Source organism: Falco biarmicus, chromosome 3 (genome assembly GCF_023638135.1).
Source record: "Falco biarmicus isolate bFalBia1 chromosome 3, bFalBia1.pri, whole genome shotgun sequence".
NCBI classification, from domain to species: domain Eukaryota; kingdom Metazoa; phylum Chordata; class Aves; order Falconiformes; family Falconidae; genus Falco; species Falco biarmicus.
In genome coordinates this window covers 97,468,033-97,487,779 of record NC_079290.1, presented here as the reverse complement: position 1 = coordinate 97,487,779, position 19,747 = coordinate 97,468,033, and the positions used below count along the sequence as shown (strand labels likewise).

General features: G+C 43.0%; 1 protein-coding gene across 7 annotated transcripts in view; it reads right to left on the bottom strand.

The window, feature by feature from the left end:
• ATXN1 (ataxin 1) overlaps positions 1 to 19,747 on the bottom strand; it is a 212,363-nt gene that overhangs the window by 140,929 nt on the left and 51,687 nt on the right. For 5 of the 7 annotated variants that reach the window (XM_056332313.1, XM_056332314.1, XM_056332309.1 and 2 more), the window contains one exon: positions 16,144 to 16,268. The gene's annotated coding sequence lies outside the window, so the exon portion shown is untranslated. Of the gene's footprint in view, positions 1 to 1,761; positions 1,902 to 16,143; positions 16,269 to 19,747 lie in introns of all 7 variants that reach the window. The other 2 variants (XM_056332312.1, XM_056332315.1) reach the window with 1 other exon arrangement.

Genomic DNA, 19,747 nt, shown 5'->3' with positions numbered 1-19,747 from the left:
TAGCATGTTGGACAACTTTTAATATTTTCAAGAGGTCATATGGATCTCAGGTTCCTAAATCATAAAAAAATAGACTGCTAGCATTCTCTGAATCTGTACTACAGACCCGTTACAAGGAACAAGTGTTTGGGGGGACTCGAGTACCAGACACCTGCCCTGTATATATCCTGACCAACGGAACATGCCAAGCAAGAGGGGATAAAACACTTGCAATGTTTGTGATGAGACTGGTGAGGAAGTGCCTTCATTCCTAATGTCACAAAACCCAAAGTTTTTTTAATAGGTTGCTGTAAACCTAATACCTGCGCTGTTTTACACTGAGCTTTCTTATCGTTAGTTATGTTCTCCCTAAAGAAATACATGAACTTCAACACCAGCGCTGGTAAACCCACAGACCTGGGTTACGTCTCCAGCTCCAACCATTTACTTTATCGTCTTCCACAACATAAACAGCAGTTCTCATTAAGTAGCTGAACGTCAAGCAGCTCAGTAGAGAGTTAAGGAAATGCCTAATCCAAAACTAATCTAAACCACGAAATACGTGTGGAAAAAATTAATTTAACTTGTGTTAAGTCATATGAATTAACTGAAGGAAGTCTATGTGATCCTAGCAGACATGATCAATACCATACCATGTCACAGACAAAAGGAACAAAGGTGAAAATATTTCTTCTCAGCTTCGAATCCATCAATCAACACATGAATAGGTCAAATTAATCAAACCCATCAAGGAAATTTCTGTATCATTTCTGATCACCACTCTACCCTGCCTAGGTTCTAGTCTTTCATCGTGGCCAATCTCCAAGACAGACATCAGAAGACGAAAGAGAAAAAAAAATATAAAAAAGGAAAATCACCACACCCACAACTCAGATCTAATAATTACAAGCCAAAAAAGGAAGTGGGGGAAAAACTACTTTCTGTCCCTGCAGGTAAGGCTGAAGTCCTGAAGCACTACCTTTGAGAATAATTAATTAGAGACCAACAAGTTAAACAGCCTAACAGGGTCTTTTAAATTTATTAAATATATTTTGCTTTAATCACATTAATTTTTCAGAAATGTACAATAATCTTGGTGGTTTAAAATGACTTTGTATTCATTTTTTAATGGAGAGTATTTTTATTCATCTAATACATTATCCTTTCAAGAAAATTATCATACTTGACTACAAATACTTAATGAGGCACTAATTAATACTCCTATTTCTCCCCATTTAAAATTCCTTTGAGAAATGAGGTCAGAAACCTGGTTTAATGCACAAGACGTTTATCAGAGGCTGAAGGGGAAGGGGCTCAAAAGGTACCTGTCACCCGTCTCCATGGAGGAGGACATTCCCTTTGAAAAGGGAAGCCCAACACAACAGCAATCCCTCCAGCTGAGCCAGTGGCTGATGCTAGCCCCCTGCACAGCAGCTGCAGGGCCACGGTGGCCCAGCTGAACACAGCTACGGGCTTGTCCTACTCCAGCACGCTTCTGAAGCCCCTTATTCCCCTGTCTGGTGCTGCCAAGTGCTGTAACACAATGACAAGCAGCTCCACCTTCCTCCACACAGGGGCCCTGGCAGAGCCGTGGCACCCTGCCAGCAGCTTCAGCATCCCTGTGCGTTGCCAGGGGTGCAGGAGGCAAATTTGGGTTACAAACACCTCCCAGAGCAAGAGCAGCCATGTGGGATTCAAGGAACTGCTGCAGGTTTAAAAAGCAAAAGCAAAGACCAAGCGCAAGCGTTTTCTCAAGCTCTTGGGAAATTTGCAGACACTCACCCATGAACTTCACTTATGGGTTTGCTCCACATTGTATACTAATTGCAATTATCTAAAAGCGGCTCCACGATGGGAGGAAGGGAGGAGAGGAAGGCTTCCTTTTGGCACAGCTTCTTCAGAGTTCAAAGGACACATATGGCCTGCAAACACAGTGCAGGGGATAATGTAAAATTAAAGGAGCGACAGGAGGAAAAAGAGAACACAGGAGGGACAAGCAGTGTTGTTCTGGATCTGCTCGACTGGAATTTTAAATAAGGGGGTGGGGAAATGGAGGGTCAACAAAAAAAATCCACCCTTATTTTAATTCCACATCTGAACAGAGGGAGGGATCACAGAAGGGACCCCATCTGAAAGGAAGACCTCTGGGAAGCAGGACCTGAGGGTTTCTGCTGGGGGCACAGACCCTAAGCCCATGGCCTTGGCTAGGCAGCAGGACCCGGAGGACTGTGCCCGTAGAGCAGGACTGGATGCAGTCAAATACAATAGCTTCAGGCAGTGCACCACTGACTCCTCCAAAGAGACAGGAGGGGTTTGTTTCAGAATAAACACATGTACAGTAGCAAACCTGCAGGGAGGGACAGCACGTCTGCAGACAGAGAAAAGCAAGAATAAAAAGATGTCTGAATAGTGCAGGTCCCAATTTGCCTCCCAGTGCCTGTGCAGCCACCACGCGAAGGGAGCCACACAGAAGTCAGCAGGCTGCGAGATGGTGCCTGCGCCCATGCCGAATCCTGACACCTGCTTGTGGCCCTGTCTTCGTTAGGGCAGATACCAAAGCGTGCTCTTCCCACTGCAGGGCATGTCAAGCGCAAAAATAAATAAATAAACAAAACAAAACAAAAAAAAAAAAACATCCACAACAATCCTCAGTTGTAATTTCTACATAATTATTGCACAACAACCGCCCATAATGAGAGAATGAATTTATAACCACACACAAGCTATATTTACCAGTGGACTGGTTACAAAGCAAAACAGCAGGAAACCACAATGTGTGTCTTCATATTAGCTCCTCGGTGGTGGTGCAGAGCAGGCCCGCCTGTGCAGCAGGGCAGGCCAGGCAGGTGAAACCCAGGCACACCAGGCAGAGAGGAGCGCAGCCCCATGGCGATGGAAACTGGGACCCTGGGCACAAAGATGCCACCATGGGTTCAAGGGAAGCCATGTCGAGGTGGGGCTAGAAAGACCTGTTTGACTTCAGGATTAAATAGTTGGCCACCCAAACAAAAACTGAAGGGAGTCTCGCCTCCCAACTTTCCCAGCTTCCAGAAATTTCTATCCCTAGACCAAACTAAAAACACAGAACGCAAATAAAAAACCACCCCGTAACTGGAAGTGCAGCCCCCTGGGCAGACAGGACCCAGGAGGTGAACCGTTCCTGCCCCTCGAAATGAACTGTTGCTCCCAGAGAGCACTTTGTTCTTCTCTGGCTGTTCATCAGTCAATCCCCCACACCAAACTGGGCACGATTCAACCAAACTGGGACAGCAGGACCGTGTCTCGCTCGAGAGGAGGCCTGATAAGATCAGCAGCTGAGCCCCCACTGACAACTTTTTATCACTGAGGAGAGTCAATGTGGGTCTCTCTGCCAGCAACAATGCATCGCTGAGCTGGAGTCTTCACACCTTCAAAAACTGCTTTTCGGGCAAATTTGGCCAAAACTGCCTTACAGCTTTGGAAGTTACTGGAAGTGCAGCCTGACTGTTGGACTCGAGGAAAGACAGACAGCATGGGCACAAGGTCCCCGAGAGCCCCATTTCCTCAGGCTGCCACCGCAGCGTCCCCGCTGCCAGCAGCACGCCTGGCCACCTCACCCTGGCTGCTCACCGCCACCCACCATGAGCCAGCACAACCCCTCATGCTTTGCAGGCCAGTGTGAGAACAATGATGAGCTAGATCCAGGAACAGATCCTGCTGAAAACATACCTTTTTTTTTCCTTTCTTTTTTTTTTTTTTTTTTTAGGGATTATTTTTGACTTGGATCCTTTCCCAGACCTGGCTCTGAGCACAACTACACAACGCTTATGTCAGCACAAGGAAGCCATCTAATGAACACCCAAGGGGGGGGCAGGACTGCTGCCATAGCCATCCCGGCCACCTTAATGAGGCTTGTAAAACAACGGCCTACAGACAGCAGGTTAAAAAGTCACACAGCTTCAGTTAAGCGAGGAAGACAGATTAAAAAAAAAAAAGCCAACAAAACAACATACACACAGGTTACCAACTCGCTGCCATGTCAGGCGGCCAAAACAGAGTAAAAACACAGGGCCTTCCATTGAGGAAAAGAAACTCACGCACTCAGCTGCACCACAGCCCCAACGCAGAAGGGCTCCTGACACAAGCAGGGAAAAATCTTGCTCCTTACTAGTTCCTAAGTAGGATAAGGAAAAAAAAAAAAAAAAAAAAAAAAAAAAGCACCTTTTAAAACATTGATATCTCAAAATGACCTGTTCTCTTATCTTTTTGGCTACGCATGCTCTTTTGTCCTGCTCTGTCCCTGGAAAGACACTGAAGAGCCCAGCCCCAACTGAAGGGTATAAGCGCAAAAGCAAGAGAGGAAGGTGCACGGCAAAAAGAACTCTCTCTCCCCATGGACTAGACAAAAATCCATGATTACTGCTTCTGGGTTTATGCTGACCAGTGTGCTATTATTGCTCTGGTGGCAATCACCAAACCTGTCATGAAAAGAAAGGATGTGTTGGGCTTGCTATCGATCCTTGTAATTCCTGTCTGAGTACAATCATGCTGTCTTGAAATGTAGCCCAAAAGGGCATCATTATTCCAGAACTGAGTTGCTTTTGGAAGATGAGTCAAAAGCGGTTCCATGTACTTAGATCTCTTCTTGAGGTTGCTGACAATTTTTCCTGGCTTTACAGCCACATTTTCTGATCCTTTATGTATTTTCTTTCTGCTATTGGTGAAAGAGCCACACAAATAAAGAGAAATCTGACCACCCCAGGAAATTTTGTAACTGACTATACACAGAGGGCTGTCAAATATGCACAAAGTAAACTAACTGAAATAATATGATTTCCCCCCTCCCCCTTAATAGACTTCATTTATAGTCACTGTAGGAGTTACATGTAACAACAGTAAGTGGAACAATTTCATACAGCACTTTCCATATTGAGACAGCTATTCTGCATCCCCCTGTACAGCAGACAGTTTCTATAGCTCACTTTGTATTATGGCAACAGAGCAAGGCACTGTAAATTAAGCCCAGAGCAGTAACCATTCCCTAGAATCAGGGCTAAAACCTAGACTAACGAGTGGCTACATCTATAGCCAGACCAACTTTTCCTCCCCAGTGAAGTCTGGACATCGCTGGTAGCTGGTAGGCAGAAGCACGAGCCTCTGCGGGCTCAACTCTTGCCTCCGAACAGAGGCAACCAAGAGAACAAGCGATGCGCGGGGCCAATTCTTGCCCCAAGCAACACACTGTTTTGGGATGGCACACATGCAGGACAGCTGCTAGACACACTACAAGGTATGAGCTCCTGTTTGCAGTGCCTTGGAAAAATGCTAGGTAAGAAGTAAGCATGTATTGCTATTAGCAGAAGGCTTGTGGGGATAAGCAGAGAACTTGATTGACAGCACCGCTCCCCAGCCATTGCTCATCAATGGGAAAGAAAAAACAGCTGACAAAAACCCCCACAAAACACACCCAACTCACACCATATCCAAACAATAAAAGACAAATGCATCCCAAACACCCACTGTATTTTATGTTCTTTTTGTTATTCATTACATTTCCCATGATGTTAATAACATGTACAATGACAAATAAACTCAAGACTACACAGCACGATGCATAAGGAGAAGATCAGTCGATACTGTCAAACATGACATGTCACAAACACTCAAAAGGTAACACAACCCAATGGATTAAGTATCATTCAGTACCAGTCATCACATTATTGCATCCAAAACTGGGCCAAAAAATACATATGGAAACACGTATTTCAAGCATGGCTAAAACAATAGTAGCCAACAAAACATATGATACTAATTGAAGTGTTAACGACAAATTGTCCGTTGTAGCTGGAAAACAGAAACACGGCCCTGAAAAAGGATCGTAACAACACTGACCTAACAATTGTTAAGTGTTCATGTTTAACACACATTGTAGCATATTCATAAACCATGTATTTCTGATGGTAGAAAAAAATATGAGACAACAGGTTAATGAATTAAATAATAACGAAAACTCAAAGACATAAATCAGAAGAAATCTGAGCTAAGAAACACAAAAAGATTTTGTGTGCACATGTGTGTGAGATTGAATACAATTCCTGCTTCAGGTGTCTTGGATCACACCTGTCTGTGCTTTTCAGATCTCAGTTTCAGAAGTTTATTTTTTTTTTCATGCATGGTTTCAGAAGTACTGCTGTCTCTAACAGTGAAGTTCTGTCCTCCAATTCACACAACATACTCCCACTGACTCCAACCAGATTAAGTTTAACTACAAATACAATGGAAAATCTGAGGTAGCTTGTTGCCTTTATTTTCCATTTTTTCCAATGTGCAATTAGGTTATTCGTAATAAATATCAAATGAATATTTTTTTTTAATTAACACTTAGAACAAAGAAAGGCTCTAGTATTTTACAAACCTATTTGATGCAAAATACTAGATATGTCTTCAGGGCCTCAGTTTTTCAGACCTTTATTACTGAATTCTGACTTCATTCTATTAGCACTCTCAACAGCTTATTAACATAAAACAGAGCCTTGCTAATTTGCTATAATGTTTAGGATACCTACTCTAAATTAATGGAAGAAATCAATAAATTCATCAATCAACAAAAAGGACCAGAAAAGAAAAATGACAAAACACATTCTGTTCTATTACTGTGGCAATCCTAAATGGTGTTTTAATTATTCATACAAATATCTGTGATGCATTAGTAAATTTGATGTATAGCATCTCTACTTTTTTTTTGTTTTTTAAAGTCTTGGGTCAAGAACATGGTTCCTTTGAGGAATACAAAGGAGGCATCTGAATACGTTCTTGTATTTGATTCTACACATTCACATGCCATCCTGCCTTGGATCCAGAATACTGACTCCCCAGCAATCTCTGCTGAGAGCAGACCCACACAGAAAATCACGCAATGTTACACAGCCTGTAATAGACCACACGACACAACCACGGAGCAGGAGCATCACTCCTGCCATAGCCAACAAGCAAACTCCCAGAGCTGCAGCTTAAAAAGGGAGGTAACCTATATCCCCCATCGTGACATTCCACTGAGAAAATGTGGATAAAACAATGCGCTAGCAAGTATCTTTGGGAAGAGAAGCCAGGGTCTAAGTTCTGGGCCTCCCTTGCTGATCCACTCCTCCTTTTTCATCAACATGTAAAACTCTGTGCATCTTCTGTACACAGCTCCCCAGGCTGTGCCATTCTCACTCGTTCACAGCCACGTTCTGGCTGCCCACCCAGTAGCCATGTGCAAGCAGTAACTATCATTCTTGTCCCAGGAGAGACACCAGCAGCACCAGGAAAGCTGTAAAACCCGAGTGAAATTCTGGGTAGAGGTGGAGTTTTTCAGATGATGATGGTAGGCTTCAGAAGGGAGATTTACGTGCACAGAGCTCCACAAATACAGCCCCTTTTCATATCAGCAAGTCACATAAAGGGTTAACAAAACACTACTGCTTATATTCCCCTGGCATCTCTTCTCCATCTCTCTCACAATTTGGGGTCCTTTTCCTCCCAGGGGAGGTTTAGATTGGGTATTAGGGAAAATTTCTTCACTGAAAGAGTGGTCAAGCATTGTAACAGGCTGCCCAGGGATGTGGTGGAATCACCATCCCTGGAAGCATTCAAAAAACATGTAGATGTGGTGCTTAGTGGCATGGTTTAGTGGTGGACTTGGCAGTCGTGGGCTAACGGTTTGACTTAGAATCTTAAAGGTCTTTTCCAATTTGAATGACTCTATGATGTACTGAAGTTCCCCCTCCCTGTCCACAACCTACACCCCAGTTTTTGTCCTGGCTCCCCATAATGCTCCATGTCTGGATGGGCTCCACACTTGCTCCAAATTTATTGCTGTCCTTCCTGCTCTTCCAAGCTTGTGAAGCAGGTTTTCACTCAGCTGCCCTCGCCTGCCAGGATGAGAAGCAGCACATGGAAGCTGGAAGGAAGAACTCATGAGCACCAGCCACCAGGAAAACAGGGCTTTGTCACTAGAAACCCAAGGTGGAAATGCACGCCATGTGTCTTATTTAGTTCAAAGCCAAAATGTTTCTGTCTACGAAGTCTGTTTGTATCTCAAGTCACAAAGAAGCCATTAGTACCAATAATGTGTCATTATGGGGGCGTCAGCAGAGACTCTGTAGCTAAGGTTAATTTGAGATGCATAATTTAAAGCAGAACTAAAATCTCTCCATTTCACACTTCAATGACTGAATTCAAATCATTCTTCAAATGTGACATAGCGACTTTTAAGGGGACACTTGCGTTTTTTCCTTTTCTCTTTTCTTTTTATCAATTTTAAGTAAAATACAAGCTACCTGTTGCAGAGGAAAAGCGTAGAGATCCTCCTTTCATGACCACTTTAATCTGCTTCCCCGTCATATTTCCTTTCAGCAGCTTCACACTTTGCACATTCATTCTGACATGTCAGAATATGACTGATACAGGCCACTTCTGCAATTTTTTTTTAAAAAAACATACTCAAGAGTTAAAAATTTCACTCATCATAACCCCAGTGATTTTGCCAAGAACAGCTGGCAATGCTGCTTATCTTAAACACACCAAATCACTTAGCTAACAGTAGTACCTGCACAATTCTCTGTCCTTAGTATTTCTACTCTTAACATCCTGATAAAATACGTAAGAACAGAATCCTTGTTTTCCACACAGAAAAATGAGACAAAGACTGAAGGATGCTGTGGTTCAACAAGCGCTTCAAGCCTGTCCAAGTCTCCCATATCCACCGATAATTTTTTTTGTCAGGCAACTTCTCTGAGCACGGCTGATAAAACACAGAATAATTAAGCAAAAACTCATCACAACATAACAAACGGCATAACAGGGAGGTCTCCATGTCGCTGGAGATGCAACACCTCTGTATCCAACACCTCCTGCCTTTTACTGTGGACTCTTCAATAAAGCTCATGTAATGTTACCAAAATGCATAGAAACACACAGTAATTGTTGTCATCTGACACAACTCAGTTTTGTTCTGAACTTTCAAGAAATCACAGTTCAAGTACATGGACATTCTTTTGAGAACTGCCCTCCCTGCTTAAAATGTCAATGGATTTGCACAAGGGTGAGGGAGTGGGGTGGACAGGGGACTTCAAGACATCTTTGCCTCAGCCATGGTTATTCATCAGGTTTTTAGAGCAGAGAATGCAATGCCATCAAGTGAAAATTGACAGTGCTGTTTTCTGATGTCTGAGTGATGTCAATACCTCAGCAAGCCACAAGTGCTGAGAAATTTCTTCTCTGCAAAATTCTAAGAATGACTCTTAAATTTTGCTGCGAGGGGGGGAATGACATGACACAGACACCCAGAGCTAAAAGAGGCACTTGAAATTAAAGCTCCTACGTAGGTGTGCTTTTGAATACTGAGAGTATTAGGCTTCACAGCTTTGTGCTATCTGTGACTCAGACTTGCTGCCACAGGTGTCAAGAGACCTGGGACCTAAATGGAGCTCTGTAGCAACCTGCTGCTTTGTGATTTACTTTTTTTTTTTTTTTTTTTTACTATGTAGTAGAAAATTCACCCTCAAAGACAGACAAAAAGCAGGCTTTTGCACTCAGTACAGACCTGAATGTTTTCAGTCGATGGGTTTTACCATCCAGTTAACTTTCACCTAGCAAAGCACATTTTTCTGCTGTTAAATTCCTAAAGTTTCCTGAACAACACAATGTCAACTTCATCTAACAGCTGGAATGGCTTCAATAAAGTTCTGAGAATAACACATCTACTCTGACACACCAACGCACTATTTTTAATTGTAGCTCATTAAAGATGTAACAGAAGAAGAATTATATTCACTTCCAGCACTCTTCCGTCAGTGCAGTGAGATAATCATGTTGCTATATCATACATAAAGCAATATTTATGCATAGTGGTTTAGGTAATCTAATGGAAAGGCAGAAAGCAGCGATTCACTCCTTGCTCTGTCTGTTGCTGCAACATGGCTTTTTCCCTATTGCATGGCCCAAGAAGGCACACAGAGTGATTGGTCTCAAGTGTTAGTGAAAGAGAGACCTGGAAAATGAAACAGACAAGCCAGCTGAAATACCAAACAAATAAATAAATAAATCTCGATTGTGGATGAGAAGTACTTTACAGAGCAGCATACAAATGCAGGCCTCTGAGGTAATCTAAACCAAATGCAGACTGAAACTGAAGTACTTTGGTGAGTCAGCACAGTAAAAAGGATTCTAAAATCACATGTGAGAAAAGTGCAATCCTTTTTGTGTAACACACTGTATTTTATTCCAAAGTTACCTTTGTGTTGTGCCTCCTTCGTTTCCTTTTGGATTCAACCTCCAGCTTTGTGCCGGCTTACTAGCTCAGAACTCTAATGTCTAGGACTTTTAATTTCCCTTTCACAAAAACTTCATCTCCAGCCCATGATAATGTTAAACAATCATTGGCATGAATGCTACTGACCATCTTCCAAGTTATGATTACTTTCCTCTGGAAATAAAATTAAGAAAAATGTAATAGTTAAAACCAAAATTGCAGAGAATCATTACAGACTCTGACAATGTGAACTGCCTCCTAGATTCTGCCATCCCAGACGTTTCAGCCACCTATGGCTTTGGTGCAGACCAGGATTTCAGCACTAAATATGCTTACCATTAGTCAAAGAAAGGCTTAGCCTTGTATCTACCTCAAACATTTTTAAAACCATAGCCATTTTTAAACTTACAAAGCAATTCTCATCTTTATTTTCATCTCATTCTTGCCTCATACTTTCACAAGAACGTAATTCTGTGAAAGCCACAACAATTGCTTGTTCAACAGAGACTGCCACTCTCTGAAGTGCTTTCTGAGATAGATTTGTACAGACAGTCATGTGTAGAAATGAATAATCCAAAAATATCCACAATAGATAATGAGCAGAGTCTAGAAAAAAAAAACCCCACATACTGCAAATGTAGCCCAAATTGGAACGAATGCCTACAGTAGCAACAGCACAGGAAGAGCAAAATGTTATTGTACATTACTGGCATGCGGCCCGTAATTACAAAAAATATTGCAGTATTCCACAGTAACAGCGTAAAATATTATCATTTCAAACAAAGCAGCTGCAGCACCCTGCCCACAGCAACCATGTCGCAGAGAGCCAGGGGAGGAGAGGGCAGCCAGCTGCAGGACTCCTGCTGCAGAGGGTGAGCGGTCTGCAGGGTCTGCGAGACCTCAGGACAGCCTCTCCTCGCACCCACAGCTCCACTCCGTCAGGGCACAAAGGACCACTGCTGGGCAGCTAAGGGCTCCCACATGGGCTCCAGCTGCTGAGCCCTCTAGCAGAAGGGAAGCATGCTGGTCGCTCTGCATTCGGGCTCCTGCTGTAGTGTGCCTTCCGCCAAATTTGCATTTTCAGTGTCTCAGATTCAATAAAATCTTCCCCATTCCAGCTCCTCTGTGCTAACCCCTGTGTTACCCAGCCCCCTATAACACTCTGCCAAAAGGTTTTAACAGTGGGGTAGCAATAGGCTCCCAAGCACTGGTGTTCATGTGCTGCCACTGTAACTGCTATCACTCACCTCCCTAGATGGCGAGCAGTTGCTCCACGACATACCAGCAAAACAGGAGACAACCAGCAAACAAGTTTATCGGTGACGCTCTTCTCAATCACTCTACCCACCAGGGCAAACAGAAAACCCCCAAAAGTTACAATTAAGTCCATCTGCTCACTGGCATGTACAGCACACAAATCAGTAGTTCTAGCTTATCACTTGCCGAAATAACATCTATCACATTTGGTTTCTACATGGATCATGAAAAAAAAGACCAGCTAAGGAGCCACATGTTTTCTCCAAACTTTATGCACTCACAGAAATAGCAATCAGAGGAGAAGAAATGTAGAAGCCAAACAGCGAGGTCAGCGGAGAAGAAAATGCTGTTCAAATGAAAGATACTTTTTCTAATTCATGCTTCCTATATAGGTTGCGAACAGTACAGATTCTCCAGAAGAAACTGCAAAGTCCAAGCTTTGCGCGCCTCAGGTATTTGGCATCTTCCCACAGTCCGACAACTCTGAAGTCAAGTCTGAAATACACAAACACTGCCTGGGCAGTATCTAATCACGGGAACTTTTTTGTACAGTCAGCCAGAAAGATGATGTTTTTAGGAGCGACCGCATTAACTGCCTTACCTAAATACTTCCCAGCTCACCAGCACTTCTCATCTTCCCCATACCAGCTTTTCTCTGCTGAACACAAAGGACACTGTAGTATTTATATGCAATAAACTGCAGTAATATATGCAGTAGGTTGAAATATAGCATTTTTGTATCCTCATATGCCATTCATTGGCTTATGGATTCAAAGTCCCACAGGGAGTGCTGCAAATCCACAAAAAGTCTCTGGGTGCTGGATTTGACTTTCTGACGTATGTAACAGATGTGTAAAGTAACACATAACCAGATGCCTCTAGTAAATGCACAGCTAGAGACTGAAAAGCCCTAAAAATGTTGTGTCCAAGGGCAAAGGGGAAGGGGGAGAATAAGAACAGAGTCCCATATCTAGCAGGAAAAGAAAAGTTCAGGCTTTATAAATTTCTAGCCTACAGTGCTGTAACTTTTCAGGTCTCTAATTGAGCTACGGTATCCCAAGAAGGCTCTTTAGGAAGTGGGGAGTCCAGCTACAGTGGCCTGGTTTGCTCCATGGAAGGCTATCAGCTGTTTCCTGGTGTCTGTGAAACTTCAAGGTCCTACCCCAAAAGCCTCCACCATGACCCCAAAGACCTTCACATCCAGAAGAGAGGTCTAACTCCTCAGCAGAAAAATTCAGGAATACAAACATGTGGCTGTATAACAGCAATCACCACAGAGGCCCCTCTCCACTCCCAGAGTTGGTGTGCCATGGCCACAGTGGCTTGGAGAAAAGAGCTGGTGTACTTTCACAATAACCTTCTAAGGCAGAGACCGGTGGGTAAGTAAAAGGCAAGAACTTGTTTAAAAGCCTCAGTTTAAAACTTCTGGCTACTCCCATTTTATGGAGTAAGTTACTCTCTACTAGAAACTGTGTGAACCATGATTTCAGAGCTGGATCCTGCCTTTTGCAAAGCTGCTGGTGGGCTTGGATCCAAGGCTTTGGTTCAAGCTCTTATCTGCTCCATACTAAAATGACTTATACCATACGTCCTTTATAATAAATAGCCTCTCAGTGAGGAAGCACAGTATTGGCATGGTTCATATTTACATCACTCCTTTGAAAGCCAATGCACATGGTTTAAGAAAGTGTTGGAAATATTACAGCTTTCGAATATTTTGCCTTATGTGGTTTACAGCCAGCACAGTCAATGACTGCGTAAGCTTCACCCATTTTCACGTGACGTGCTGAGCAGTGTGAGTCCCAGGTAATGCCCACCAGAGCAGCACAGGCATGGCCATGTCCCACCACAGCAGTGCCCTGCGCGGTGCCACTGCACTCTCCTGGCTCCCTGCAGCAAAGGGCTCCCTTGTCTGTCCCCACCACCTCCTCCTTTACAAAGGCTCACACACACTCACAGGAACAAATTAACAATTCCATTATGCGCCAGGCAGCCCATGCACTTTCTTTCTGATTCACAATAGAGGCACCCCATTGAAAAGATCTGTACACAGGGGGGTGAAAAAAAATGAAAATCTAAGCAAGTCTCAAGCAAGCCCACATATTATATCAAAGCCTCATTTCCACTTAACCCAAGTTGCTTTGGGACCTAATGCAGCTGACTTGAGGGGAAAACACAAACAAACAAACAAACAAACAACCTCTTTTTCCATTAGCTGGGGCAGGGGCAGGGGGAGGAATCGAACTAGTGCCATCTTTGTTGAAGAGCTCCACGAAACTAATGGTTTAGGAGAGCGGAGGAGCATGGACGGGGGACAAGTTGTGACTGATCACTGCCATCTGAACATGGCATGCTGACAGCTGAAAGAAGAGCAGAGAAAGGCAAAACAAAACAGGCATGTGTTTAATCTGGGCAGGCTCAGTCTCCCATATTCACTTCCACTGAAAAATACAAGGCAGGATAAAGTCGGTCCCTCTGCCTGTTCAGCTCAGCACCCACGTAACTCCCTGGCACACACCACAGGATCTTCTCTGGGTACACAAAAGGGGGCATTATTTCTTCACGTGCTGAAAAAAATTATCAAGAAAGGGCAGGAGTAGCGGTACAATTTAATATATCTTAATTTGCGTCTTTCGCCACCGAAGAACTTAATTTAATACTCTGCCAATGAGCTCCTGCACTCTCCGATACAAAGAAAACTAAAAACGATTCAACAATTTTGTGACTGCAACAGAGAGCTGATCAAATGATTACAAAGGCCACACATGCTACGAAGATATCTTCCCCTGCACTTCAACGTGCGCTTCCTCAGAGTGAACAAGAAGGCAGTTGTGAAAGGAAAACCATGCATGTTTATCCTGGTCTGATATTGATGAAAGAAAGACAGGAATAAAGGCATTTTGATTTATGCTTTGCAGAGATGAGGAAGAATGCTGGCCACCAGGAGAGCAGGACACAGAGAAAGCAAAGGTGGGCTGAGAGCGATTACACATGGGTTACTGCATTGCGGTTCTTCCTCTCTCACTGGTTTGGCCAGGGCTGGTCACCCTACACCTGAAACGGGACTCGCTCCACAGAGCAAGGCATTTGCCCGCTTGAACTGCAGGGATGGGGGGCACAGAGGGGAGGGTAAGAACTGGAGCTCCTAAAAGCTGTACAGTAGCAGTTTCAAACCGATTTGCGTTAATACCTCATTTCACAATTACAAAAATTGCCTTGGACTCCTCCTGATAAGAGTCTGATATTCCTGTTTGGGCTCACAGTCCCTAGTGGAAGACCTGCACGTAAAAAGAAGTTGGCTACACTGATTCGCAAAAGTTTTGACCTTTCTGGATAAATCAGTACAAATGCCTACAGGACTATTACAATTTCCCAAGCAATGGCTCTTGTCCACTGACCAGAAAGGAAATATTTAGCTCCCTGCAGCGAGCCTGTTGATTTCAAAAGAAACTTAATAGCTCTATTCCTACAAAGCAAATACAGAGCAATCACCAGGGGCCAGCTATGCTGTCCTCTCTTCTGAAACCTGGTAAGCAACAAATATCTGCAAATGCCACCAGCCAAAGGGTTTTGATATTCTGCACATTTGTGGGGTCGTATCCCCTGCTTCTTCCATGTTATGTGGGTCTTTTTGATTCTGCAGATTTCTTACAGTAATTTTGTCTCCTTCAGCACACTCGCGGCAAAGATCAGAGTAAATAAACTTATTCAAGAAAGAGGCTGGTGGCTTTTAGGTTTCATTTATGCAGCACTTTCAGTGGTTAAGTTTTACAACTGTAACATTTTGTCTTTACTAGACAAAAAAGACTCAGAGGCCATCCTTTTCTAATGAGAAATGAAAATAAAAAAATAAAACTAGAAAGAAAAGGTGAGCTTTTCCCTGTCACTCGTAACTGCCTTTATTAAAAAAAATCATTAACTCAGGACAACACAATTCAGCCTCAGTCTTAGTTCAGCTGCTATTCAAATACGCAAGTGCAATTTACAACTCTAGTTATGAAAGGGGACGTTATTTTCTTTATACATTTAACTCTACTTGTTCAAAGACACACTGATGAAGCAATTAAGGCAGACGTATTATTAAAGCTGGTGTAAAATTTACAGACTCTGTTAAGAAGTTTGGTATTTCAATGAGGTGTTTAAACATAAAAATGAGAACTATGTATTTAATACAAAAATATCACTTAAGAATGCTGTAAAATCAGATTACTCATGACATTATCTCTAACAGTAGGAGAATTGTATATGCGTCTTCTGGCTGTGCGTTGTATGTTCTTCAATAGCTTTCTTCTGTAGAGTTCCCATATAATATAGATTCCAAACTTGGAAATATTTAGGCACATGCCTAACTTTCAGGGAGAATAGCCTCATTGATTTAAGCAGGGTTTAACACTTAGAAATGTTAGAATGATTGTCTCGTTGTGGGACTGGACCTCATGGGGCCCATTTTCAAAAAGGTAAGTACATTTTGTATTTTTAGTGCTGTTTCTGGGTTTGCCGTTGAAGTTCTTTCCCTCCCTCTCCCACCTGTTTTTATCTCCTTCTATAGAAATATCATGGCACTCTGAGGTAAATAATGATTAATTTACTTAAAAACTAACTGTAACTTATGACAAGACCCTCCAATCACTTACCTCAAATCATACGAGTGTTTCAAGATGCAATTGTAAATCTCCTTTTTTCCCTTCTTTCACAGGAGATGTTGCAGCCTTTTTTTTCTGATGATTCGCATTAAAACTCTTTCCCTGTGCTCCAGGATCTTAAAGAAAAACAAAACAAAAAAACCTACTCAGAATGAAAATGTCATTTCAAGCGATTGGTGGGTGGCTCAGGGGAAATCCCTGACCTTTCTCCAATGTATATTTCATTATCTAAAGCAAGTGTGATAACTTCCCCCAGCAGAAGCAGCATGAACACTCTTCTGTAGGCTGTACTTTAAAAAAAAAATAAACCACACAACAAAAACCCCCAAGAACCAACCACTAAACACCAAACCTCCACTATTTCAGACCACTCAAAAACATGTTATTCTTAAAATCTGCAAGATAGTACACTACAAAGTATTCATTTAAAGGACAATCCAGTATATACCAAACTCCATAAATTTATGAAGGTGAAAAGGAAAGAAAGCCCAGAGATACAACCCAGAAGAAAAATCGCTATGTAAAGTATCAAACTGTTACACAGGAGAGCAATCATGTTTTATTATTATTACTACCACTGGCATTATCACTAATAATATATATACAGCCAACTCCCTGAATCTTCACCAAGTTACTGTAGTATTTCTGTAGTAGTGGCGTGGGGAAGTAGTAGCTGTGCTGGAGAAGCAATGCAGCATTAGCACTATGAAACCCAGCCCAGCTGACGAGAGAGGAAGGAAGGGAGGAGGAGCACCGAAGCAAATGAGTAAGAGAAACTGGCAGGTCTCTAATATAATCAATCTTGACATTCTCCACCATCACCAAAAAAGGTCTCAAGGGTTTTGAATTTTCAGCGAGTGCTGCTACCAGAACACTTGCTCACTGCCTGCTGTTTCACCCTCTTCCCTCTCCCATACCTGCAGCACGGCAGGCCAGGCGCCGGCTGGTAACGTAAGCCTCCAGACCAGGCTCTGTCAGCAGGAAAATCCCCTGGCTATGAGAAGCAAATGCTGCCAGCCAGTGCAGAGTTCACTTTCCCTCTGAGAGCACAGTCTTGCATTTGCACGGCCCTTCCGGATTACAGGCATCCCAGTTATTTCGCTACAAACAACTTTTAGGACCAACAACTATATGCATTCTTGCTCTGCTAAAAGCCTGAAAGACAAACAGTTCCCGGGGCTACACCTGTGCTTATCCCTATTGAAGCCAACAAACATGCACAACATCACGAAGAGGATTTGACCTTGTGTGCACATAAGCCAGACTGCTTTGGTTTTCTTCCTCAGCTAGGACAGACAGCTTTGAATATTTTTTTCCGTTGCTTTTAATTAAGAAACGGAATCGTTATCCACAGCTTTCTGTGGCTGTATGTACTTCAGAACATACAACTTTTCCAAAAGCAGTCAGAAATTCACAAAGTACAGCTTTCTACATCACAGTTTATTCCCCCCCCCACACACACAGAAAACAACCCAAAACTCTGAGCAGACCAACACACAAATAAGGGGGATAGTGGGATTCCCTTGACACCTGCACAGAGGCTGCATCTACGTCACCACTCCCCGAAGCTGCTTACAGTACAAATAAATCCAAAATGCTGCATTTAAATTACCCTGCTCCCCCACTCCACCGTGCTTGTTCTCGCTTATGTGGTGTTGCTGCTTTCTTCAAGGAATCTGCTCTCAGTCAACGTGAGTAAAGGTTGCAACAGCCGAGCTTACAGACTTGCAGGAAGAGGACAAAGCCCCCTAAAGCTGTGACACAAATCCAGAGAAGGCTGGAAGTTCAAAGTGAAATGAGGACAGTCTGTCCATGATTCATGCCACCTAGAAACCATTCTTAATTTAAGAAAAAGTGTTAAAGGGATTATTTTACAGTGTCACCCCACTGAATCAACTAGGTTCTGCCTCTCATTTTTTTCCCTGACTCAACTACAAGGTGGCTGAGGATTCTATTTTAAGATCAAAATCAGCATAAAATCCTCCTGTTCTCACTTACATACTTACATTTTAATGCTCTGTTTAAAGAGACAAATAATGTTGTTTGAGAGACAGATTCCCAGCTATCCTCCAGGCTTTTTGCATGACCTATGGGTAAATGCTATGTGACACTTCCTGAAGGGCTAAAATAGCTCTGCGTGACACTTGAGCTTCTACAGTGCAACTAAAGTATGAGAGTTTGGCTCCTGATGCACATTGTCACTTAACCCCAATTTTCCTGTGCCTCAGTTTTCCCTTCCTCTACAGCAAAGATAACAGTATTTCCCCATCTCAGAGGGGCTGATGTGAGGAATACAACACCCACGCTGAATTAGTGGATAATCTGGTAACGCAGACAAAGTTACAGATCTCTTAACTTATGTGAGGCTGAAACTTCGCATCCACAGAAAAGGACCCTGTAAACCAAAATGAGAAGTGAGTCATCAGCCTGTCCCTCTGAAACTGCTTTGGTGGATAGTCGTTTCACTAGTACGACTCTCTTCTCCCGGGTGCTCCCAGCAAGCGTGGGGGAGACTGAATGGATTCACTGTAGTCACACAACAGCTTTACAGCTGCTGTAAAAAGGCCTATTGTAGCCCTGCATTTTACTATCTTGAGTAGCATACATTAATTTGTTGTACAGCTTCCATTACCCATCTGATCCTTACAGAAACAGGAGCAGCAAATCAGGGTTTGTCAAATGAAAAGCCATTTAACTGTGATGGAGGAAATTTTGTTTGTCTCTTTGTTTGTTTGTTTGTTTTAAAAAGGTAATAATTTATACAGCAGATAATAAAACTCTAAAAATTCAGTGTAACAATAATACTTTAAACTGGGTCTGCCCTCCCACTTTCCTGTTTGGTTTGGGGTTTTTTTTGGTGGAGGGCTTTTGGTTTTGGTTTGGTTTTTTGGGGTTTTTTGCTACATAGGCTATCATGATACTGTGAGCCAAATTTCACAATCAGAAAAGAGCAGGCCTGCCATACACACGTGCTCTTCCTGCAGTCACTGTCCACTCATGGCTTGCACCTCTGTGCATTTATGATCTTTGCTCAGTAACCTGAATGGTTTCAAAACCAACTGTGAACTCTTAATACAGAACTATTCAGTCACACGTACAAAGTCTCACGACAGTCAGATAATGCTGTCCTTTGCAAAAACACATGTGAGTAGATTTGACAGCCCTTTCTAAATGTCTTGATTTTTCTCCGTAGCGCCTGTCTAGTCAGGGAGGAAGGACAGTCCTGAATTAGGCACTCTCCTCCCAGCATTCAGCTACTCCACTCTCCCCCTTCTGGAGAAATGAATGCAGCTTCAAACAAATTAAAGGAGTATTTCATCAGCCCTTTCATTCTTCCCAGTGCAGTAACTGAGGCGGTGCTCGGCTTCTCTAGCCCCCAGCAGAGCCAAATTAAGGTTCACTCTGAAGTACAAACCCCCCTTCCTCCTCCCATACACACAGCATTAACCCTGCCAGCTGCAAAGACTACAAATTCAGCCAGGTTCCCCTGAAAACAGCAGCCCATCCCAGCTGCAGCATGCTGTACTGCTGACCCCCCAGAACTAAATGATGGTCCATCAGCAGACTTCTCCCCAAAATGCAGTACTTCCCTCAA